The sequence below is a fragment of the Pteronotus mesoamericanus genome, unplaced genomic scaffold, assembly GCF_021234165.1.
Source record: "Pteronotus mesoamericanus isolate MK-2021 breed Mesoamerican mustached bat unplaced genomic scaffold, CSHL_Meso_final contig_100, whole genome shotgun sequence".
NCBI classification, from domain to species: Eukaryota; Metazoa; Chordata; class Mammalia; order Chiroptera; family Mormoopidae; genus Pteronotus; species Pteronotus mesoamericanus.
Genome location: NW_026554999.1, coordinates 8,075,614 through 8,085,406, shown reverse-complemented (window position 1 = coordinate 8,085,406; position 9,793 = coordinate 8,075,614). Strand labels below are relative to the sequence as shown.

The following is a 9,793-nucleotide window of genomic DNA, read 5'->3' as shown; positions in this document are numbered from 1 at the left end:
GGGGTCTTCTTACATGTCACTGACTAACCAGCCATCCTCCAGGGCCGAGCAGGGTGATGTGAAGGAGGCAAGGGCTGTGTCCCTGCCAGGGGGACAGGTTTTGTTTCCTCAGTGGCCTATTTTCCCCAGACCTCCTTGCTTAGCTCCAGCCTTGGGGCCCTCTTGCCTGCCAGCTAGGCTACAGTTTCTGAAACCAGATGGGATGTTTCCCAACAGCTGTAATCACCAGTGCTGCTCTTGCCATCTGAGAATGTTTTCCATCTGTTGGGCACTGTGCTTTTCATTGACTTATTCACAAATGCATCTGAAATCATGGGCTTTATACCCTGCTTCCATGTGCATGCACACATTCTCTCCCAATGTGGGAATTCTCATCTTTGGGGCATTTTGTGCTGATGTCTAAATTGCTGCCAATGGTAGAATCATGGGATGTTTGTCCCAGTCTTGGATTTGTCTCATCCTTATGTCCAGTCTAAGGAATTTTGTCCTAGGTCTGACCTCTCCTCTTCTTTCATTTAAGTCACCAGCCTTTCTTCTTACCCTCATCCTGCTATACGATCTTAAATCTTTAATGGAATTAATCTTAAACCTTAAAGGCCAGAGGTGATATAAGGGGATGTCCTTCATGGTCCATTAACTTAGGGTAGTTGCAAAAGCCTGACTTTAGAACAAAAAAACTTAGTTATTGTTCTAGAAAAGAAAATGGGTGAAAAAAAGTTTCCAGAATTTCTTTCCTTAAATTTTCTTTCCCTCTTTTCCTCTCTTTTATTTTCTTTCTTATCTGGTTCCCTTCAGAATTTATTGTCCTTGACTGTCTTCTGCTATACATAGAGGAGAGGGAAGATATTCTAGAAAAGATTATTTATTTGCATTTATTCTTGTATCATTAATGACATGCATACTTCTCAAATTGTGTCTCCATCTGCATGTGCTAGTTCTTTTCTCTGGGAGCTACTATTTTATTTATGGCAGAGAATGGTGAGAGCATAAAAGACAGTTTGCTTCCTGTAGTAAACATAGTCAAAAATTTAAAGTGAAAATTATTAGGTACACACATTGAGAAAGTGTATAGTATAGCAGTAGACAAAGTAGGGGCACAGAATCTTTTGAAGCCTGTTATGATAAATCTAAACCATAGGTGAGATAATAAAGATAGAATGGCATTGGTCAATGAGAATAATAATGGAAGTACTAATTTATAAAAAAGAAATGAAAAGAAGAGGAAGAGTGGGAAAAAGAAGTCAAGACAGAAAGGAGGAGAGAAGAAAAAAGAAGAGAGAGAAAAAGCAAAGAAAGAAAAGGACAAAAGGAAAAGAAAAAGTCCTAAAGTCAAATGATATTTGCATAAGAATTTGCTTGTTTTTAAAAAGGGATACATAATCTTTTTAAATAATGAAACAAACTCTTTGTGCCATTAAATATTACTGACATGACAACATTCTAGAATAAGTTTAAATAAGTGGTACCAAGTAGGAAACTGACAAAATGAGGAAAAGTTGTGGCATCCCTATGAAACTGATTAGTACATTATTTAGAGCACAGCCCGACAACTGCTACACTGCATGGCACAAGGAAATCCATTGTACAGTCAGTGCACTGTATGTAACTTTAAAATTGAGATTCGATTCGATTCTGAAATACCAAAGATGATTTTAGTAGCTATTTGCTCTAGTAGTATTGCCTTAGGATATCATATCTTAAATATGATAATTAATCTGCAAAACTTATAGCTATGACCAAATTATTTTTCTTATCTTGCCTTTTTCTTCTTATGAATCTGTAATTGTTTTTGCAGTGGTTCAACTTGAGATATTATATTATATAATGAAAAATGTCATGATGGTTTCATTGCTTCCCTAGTATCAAAGGAGCCTAGTGACCTAGCTTCCTAGCTCCTGGGCACCTCGAAACCTCTCGAATTATACCTTTTTTACAAGGTCATTTAAAAGCCCTGATCTTATTCTCTAAAAATTCTGTTAGTTGATTATGCTATTTGCAAAAAGTAAAAATTGTTGAAAGCACTTTATTAAAAAGAAATATATTAAAAAGAAATTTTATAGTCTGTAATGATAGAACCTGAAAAACAGTATTTCTCAATTTAAACAAAAAATATAATAGTTTGTTAAATGTCTATCATTTTTCTTTCTTTATAGAAGAGCGGCTTATGCTTTTCACGACTGTATACCAAAACCTCCTAGAAGGTTAGCTGTCAAAAATAATTTGTTGAATATATGAATATATAATATTTCATAGTGGTTCTAAGTTAATAATTCATTGGCATATATTTCCCTTTACCTACAGGTAAAAATCATGAGGAAAAAAAACAAGAGTTCATGCCTCACTAATGTGATTAATTTCCCTCAGCTTTATTCAATTTTTTATTGTAAACAAGTCTGTTTATAAATTCTGCGAGATTAAAGATTGAATATTGTTATACTACAATTTCTGAAAATATGAAGGTGGAAAACTTCTCACATTTGCCTGTGCTTGTGAACAGAGGATTGGCCTAAAGATTAAACAGCTGTCTGAGACACCGGGTAGCAGGGCAAACATGTACAGGCATCCAGGAATGATGATTTTGTATCCAGAGGATCTAATGTGTGGCCAACACTTCCTAGACAAGTCTGTCTCACAGTCCATGGCAAAAGCCTTCAGTTCCAAGACCTCAAATGGGATTTCCACCCTTTTCCCTTCATTAATTCTTTGCCTCTGAAGATGTAATGGTGAATAAGACACAGACCTTGATCTCAAAGAGTGGAAGGTATAATGGGAATAGAGAAAAGAAAACACACTTCAACATGGTCTGCATTCAACATGGATGTAGAGACAATTTTGAGGAGTAGTGAGAAAAGGCATCATGCTCTCATGGAGGTCTATTTCCTAGGCTACTGGAAGGATGGCATCAAATCTCTTTCATACTATAAAGCTAAAGCAGAATGTTGTTATTCCAAATCAAATATTTCAGTTATGTATATATGTGAACACTGGAAAGAAATTCAGTATTTTTTGGCTTCTATCACACCTTCCCATTATTTTAAGTAACTGAAAATAAGTATAGAGAGTAAAATACAGCAGATTATTTTTGTTTTTGTGTTTGCTGCTTCTAAAATTATGTTTCCTGAAAACTCCCCATGAAATTTAACTTAATTACTCTTATCACACACACACACAAATCATTCTTTTGTTTGCATTTTTAGTTTGAAAAGTCATGATTGTAGAAATGAATTTTCTAAAGTTGCATTTTTTGTGTAGTTCCTGTCTTCTCCTTCCAACAGTAAAACATTCCTACTTTTCTATTCTCACCTTATTTCTTGTACTGTTTGCTCCCGTTTGTACTGCCATTCACATGTATTCCATTTCTGACACTTGCAGCCTGATTTTTCTATGCACCTTGTCTTTCATAGTCTAATTCTCTCTGACATGCAATTCCTGTCACTCACATTACCTCACAGATATGTTATCTTTTTAAATAGCACATCTCTTAGAGTTTCTCTCTTATACATATTCTTTCTGCCACTACAAGACTATCGTCACTTATTATCTGGCTCTCATGCATATTCCCAAGAAATGTTTAAATCAACATGGCCATATATGCTTACATTTAAAATGGTCAGCAGTGCCAATGTACCACATCTCAACTGCATGGCTATGTTACCAAGCAGTGAGCTGGAAACATTCAACTTCCTACAGCATTAAGAAAGCACTCAATACATCCCAACATTGACACTTTTCTTATGTAAGTGCATACACATACAAACCCACACTGCCTACTCAGAGATACCTTGTATACACATTTACACCCACACCTACATACACATACTCTCTCAGGGCTGATACAGTTGGTAGGCTGGACTGTAGTGCATGCTACACGGAGGGAGAGGAACTGGGACTCTTACTATCTTGTGAGTCAAATGTCCTTGGAAAGAAGATGAATGAGTATGTCTGTGTGACAACTGAATCAAAGGCTAAAGGGAAATGTAAAGGAAACTGCCTAGTCATATATTTTTTATCACTATATTTTTTTAAATCGCAAGACTGTATCATCAGACTTTATCAGGATTTATTCTTATTCAAGAGAGATTACAAGAATATTTTTGCAGGCAAAAGTTCAAAGTGCCAGGGAATCAAGATGGAGAAGGAGTGAGTGGAAGTCACACTGACCTTCTCCCAGGACAAACCTGGAATTACAACTAAATTGTGGAGAAATCACCTAGAACAAACAACTGAACAACAGCAAGAGAGGAGCCTTGTAACCTCGGAGACAGAAGACTCGGCTTTAGCACAACCTAACTGGTAAGGAGTGCGGCAGAGATTCAAAAAGGCAGGCAGGGCATCCACAGGCGGCAGCACCAGAAGGATATTAAAATGGCCAGTTGGATCCCCCTAAGAAGAGTGGAGTCTAAACCAAAAGCGGGAATCTCTAGCCTATAGCACCAGAGCCCATAAAGTACACAGAAAACAGCCAGCTGTGAAAAGCGGCAGGGTTTTTCTCTGCCAGAGACAGGCGACTGGAGACACAAAGAGCCATTTAAAGGGCCAATGCATAAATTTTTATTTGTAGCCACTTACCCTGGGCTTCAGCAAAGGCAGGGCCAGAGTGGGCTAGAGATGCCTAAGGAGAGGCTAGGAAAGGAGGCTTTAGGAGAGAACTGAGAGAGTAGCCAGTGGGATCTTGGTGCTGACTCATCCCCCATGTGGCAGCAGCCATCTTGCTCAGGCAGAGACTACTCCCTCTGAGCGCCAGCATGAGAGGACCCAATAGCCCCGCCCCCAGGAGGGACTCCGCCCCACCCTGAGCTGTCTAATCTGCCTGCTGAGTGCAGAGTGGCAGCCGCAGATAGTAGATCCCTGGCTAAAGGAAGTGCACAGTGGTCTGGAGACACTTGAAGGGAGACTTGGGATAGAGACTTTGGGGAGTGAACAAAGAGAGTAGACAGGGGGATCCAAGTGCTAACTCCTCCCACCTATGGCAACAACCATCTTGCTAAGGTAGAAACCACTCCCCTGAGCGGCAGCATGAGAGGACCCAATAACTCCGACTCATGAGGGACTCTGCCCTGCCCTGGCCTATCTAAGGCTGCCTGTTGAGGGCAGAGTGACTAGATTAACAGGTGCAGGAGACAACCACAGATGGTAGATTCCTGGAAGTCTCAAACAGACTGCCTAAGGTGAGACAGGGACAACATCTGACATCATCAGAGGAAGATCCAGAAAGTAAAAACAGTGGTCTCCTACCATAGAAGTTCACACCACAAAGTCAGGAAATCAAGACACAACAATTTAAGAAGCAGCAGCAAAAAAGAAGAGTCTCACAAATAATGGGAAGACAAAGAAATACCCCCCACTCAAAGGGAAAGGAACAATCCCCAGAAAGAGAACTGGATGGAACAGAGGCAAGTAAACTATCAGATACTGAACTCCAAACAATGGTTCTAAGGAAGTTCAATGAGTTCGGTGAGCTCAGAGAGAATTACAAAAAACTACAGGGAAACTATGAGGAACTTACTGCAAACTCTATCAGCATGAAAAAGGACATAGAAACTATCAATAAGAGACAAAAGGAAATGAGGAATACAATTTCTGAATTGAAGAACATAGTAGAAGGGATCAAAATCAAACTAGATGAAGCCAAGGACTGAATCAGTGAGCTGGAGGACAAGGCAGTAAAAAGTCCCCAGAAAGAGCAAGAAGACAAAAAAAGACGAAAAAAGATTGTAGAGACATTCAGGGAAAAGCAGGACGACCTGAAACGTAATAATATCCATATAATAGGGACACCAGAAGGAGAAGAAGAGGAGCAAGGGATAGAGAACCTGTATGAAAAAGTAATGATGGAAAACTTCCCTAACTGGAAGAAAGAAAAAGTCACACACGTCCAGGAAGCACAAAGGTCCCATTCAAGAAGAACCCAATGAGGCTCACTCCAAGGCACATCATCATAAAATGGCAAATATCAAAGACAAACAGAGAATCCTAAAGCAAGCAATGGAGAAAGAGGTAGTAACATATAAGGGAGCCCCGGTACAGCTAGCAGCTGACTTCTCAACAGAAATACAGCAAACCAGAGGGAGTGGCAAGAAATATTCCAAGTCATGAAAAGTAAAGACCTGCAACCAAGACTGCTCTACCCAGCAAGGCTCTCAATTAAAATGGAAAGCAAAATAAGGATTTTCCCAGACAAAAGAAGACTTAAAGAATACACCTCCACCAAACCATCACTGCAAAATATGCTAAAGGGACTGCTTTAAGGTGAAGAGAAAGAGTCTATAAATACCCAGTTCCTTTCAGAGTTGCCAATACTTGATATTACCAATATTTTTTAGTACGTATTAATCTGATTGTGACAATGATGTGTTATTTTCATTGTTCCTTTATTATTTGTTTGAAACTAAACCTGTTTTTGTATATTTCTTGCCTATTTCTATTATTTTTGAAACAGTTTTAAATGACTTTTTGGTATTCTTTATCCATTTATCGATTGAAGTTTGTAGAATATTTTCCCTTAAAAAAACACAAAACTATTAACCCTTTTTTATATGTGTAGCAAAAACTTTCCCATTCTATTACTTATCCTTTGACTTTTTTTTATATGTATATTACTATATAGTTAAATGTTTAATATAGTCATATTGTCAATATTTACTTTATAGCTTTTGGGGTTGAATATTTTACTTCAGGGTAAGAAAAACATTATTTTGCATTTTCTCCTATAACTCCTTAGATTCTACATATTGATTTTTTAATATTTCTTATATAACATGTGAAATAGGGCTCTATATTTGTTTTATTTCAAGTAATAGTGGTCCATGCACCTTATTTGTTGAATAAGCCTTATTCTACCCATTGATTTGAAATATCAATTTAATCATATATTACATTGTTAGATATATACATTTATCTCTAGAATGCTTGTTGCATTTCATTGATCTACTTGATTATTTCTGTGCTGGTCTCATGTTGGTTTAATTGCTGAGAATTTATAATGGTTTTAAATTTTTTAATATTTTATAATTATTTTGACAAATAAAAAAATAAAAGCAATCTGCATTAAGAAGAAAGAAAGAAAGATAGAAAGAAAGAAAGAAAGATGGAACTCCTACTTTTTGTGACAACATGGATGGAACTGGAGAATATTATGCTAAGTGAAATAAGTCACTTTGTGAAAGACAAATACCATATGACCTCACCTATAAATGGACTCTATTCAACAAAATAAACTAACGAACAAAATAAACCACAGGCACAGAAACATGGGCCGACCGAAAATGACCAGTGGGGATGGGGAAAGAGGACAATAGTCGAAAGAAAGGGAAGGGACTAAACAAAGAACATGTATGGACATGGACAACAGAGTGGGAATTGACTATGGGAGCAGGGGGTGGGCGTGGGATGGATGGAGGAAGGCAAAGCAGGAAAAATTGAGACAACTGTAATAGAATAAACATGATAAAATAAAAAGAAAAGAAAAAAGAAAAAAACTTAAAGTGCAGTATATTTTTTACAATAAAAAATTAACGCATATTTGCATACCTGAAAATAAAGTTTAAAATATCATTGTCATTTATTATTGTTTATTAGGTTATTACATCAATGACTAATTTTTACATTAACTGTAACTTAGAATCAAGGAAATATGACATGTGGGATTTGCAGGCAGTCACTTGAATTTTTGGGAAATTGTTTTTCCCATTTCCTTTTAACATTGAGGCCAGTATTCAGGGTAATATCCTACAGAAAAGACCACTATTTTTCCAAGTCTTTATATCTCTGATCACACGGTGGTCCTGCTTGACCTCTTGCTCATTTCATCCCTTTTGATCACTCTCATCATTACAATCTTTGTCATCTTCTTGCAGAGTCTATTTAGTAAATACCTTTATAGCTTATATAACTTTTGAGTTTTATGAAAAATTAAAAAATATATGTATTCTGTATTTATTAAAACCTGGGAGTCTCAATAAGAAAATATAGAAAAATGTTTTCTAATTTGGTGGAATTAACATGATACTAAGAAACATAGGCACTGATTCCAGGAAGCACAGAGTTTGTGAAGAAGATGTCCCTCAGGGCACTCCCCAGGGTGCCACTTATACACCTGGCTTTCTCACAGCCCGACAATCCGACCCTAGACATGGGCATTGCTTATACACTTTATGGCAGAGGCTCCAGTCCTGCCCTCCCTCTCCATGCACTTCCACCCTCAAAAGCTATACCTGCCCTTCAAATGCATTTTTGAGAGACTTGGGCATATGTGATTTGGGGAGTTAGAACTAAAACCTTTTATAGATCTGGACTTTAAGGGGGCCTGAAGGTAATCATGCAGGGTAGTTTTCCCAGGACAGGTACTAGTTTACACACATTATCCAAGCATAATTGTCTTCATTTGTAAAATAAGTTGTATCTTCCCCTACTTAATAAAGGGGTAGAAAAACTGTACTCTTTGGTCTAGGGTAGCAGCAAGTATTCTTGCCACTCTCTGGAGGGAAGGAAATAATATCCACTCAAAGCACTAGCATCCTAAGATTGCAAGTTTAGAATTTAGAAAATTTAAAAATTTTCACTTCTCTGGGACCTTGTAATAGCAAAACCTTACTACTCTCAGAGATACTTTTAGAACAGTAGGTGCCAGACACCTCCACAGAAGAGGGACTTTTTTGTTAAAGAGGAACACACATACAAATAATTGTCACATTATGAAATGATACATGAAAAAAATAAAGCCAACCCAGAAAAACACAAACACACAGCCTACAAACTTGAGGTAACTAACATTCTGTATAGACTATGGTTCTGCCAATCACTTCTCCCCCCATTCTTCATTCCCTTTTCTTTTAAATGAAAGTCACACACACACACACACACACACACATTTTGTTTAATTTTTATACATCAAAGTACTTAGCTTACTAATCCTCTTATGAAAAATCTGCACAATCACTAAAGATAACATCACCAAAGAACCTTTGCTCCTTCTGTCTAGCTTCCAGCTCACTTTCTGTCAGCACCAATATTGGCCTTTGCAGTCTGCCTGACTTTTTTCAGTCTGTTTTTGCGTTCCTTTCTCAGTTTTTTGAGGTCTTTCTCTTCTCACACTGGCCATGTCTTGCAAGTCTATGTTTGGGTTCATTTTTCTTCGCATAATCCAAGGAACCTTAAATCATACCACAGCCAGTTGTCTTGCCACCACCAAAATGGGTTCTGTACACAAACACAAAGATGGCATCTGCATGTTCTTGTACATCTTGCCTTGTTTTTCCAAGATTTCTGTCTTAGGCACTGTTGCTTTTCAAGGGTGAATGAAAATGACCATTTGTTCCTGCTGAAGTAGTTTGTTGGTCATGAACTTCCTGGTCTGGATAGTCAACGGTGTCATTTAAGACGGTGGCTGATTTTCAAGCAGCTAGGGAAGAAAAGAGCCACACACACAAATTTCAGCTAGAGAAGTAGCTATTGGCCTTGTGAGTAAGGTTATGAATGTGTGTGCTTTTGTGCATCCTCCATATCACTTTCTCGAAAAGATTTACTTATTCTCCAGCATCCCCTTATCTCTTCCCATGATCCCAAACAAAGATATAGACCCTGCCAGGCATGCTAACAAGAATGGCATCCTAGTCCATGACAGAATAACAAGAGGAAGAAAGCTGTGTCCCTGACAACCTTGTGGATACAGCTGCTTATGCTACCTGCCAGATCTATTTTGTGAGAAAGAAATACAGTTCTATGTTAAACGAAAAACTATAATTTTGAGTCTCTTAGTAAAAGCAGCTTACACTATTTCTTTTTTATTTTTATC

At 37.6% G+C, this 9,793-nt stretch overlaps 1 pseudogene; it reads right to left on the bottom strand.

The window, feature by feature from the left end:
• Positions 1–8,988: 8,988 nt before the first annotated feature.
• On the bottom strand, positions 8,989–9,373 carry LOC129073514 (40S ribosomal protein S24-like; annotated as a pseudogene).
• Between the last annotated feature and the right edge of the window lie 420 nt (positions 9,374–9,793).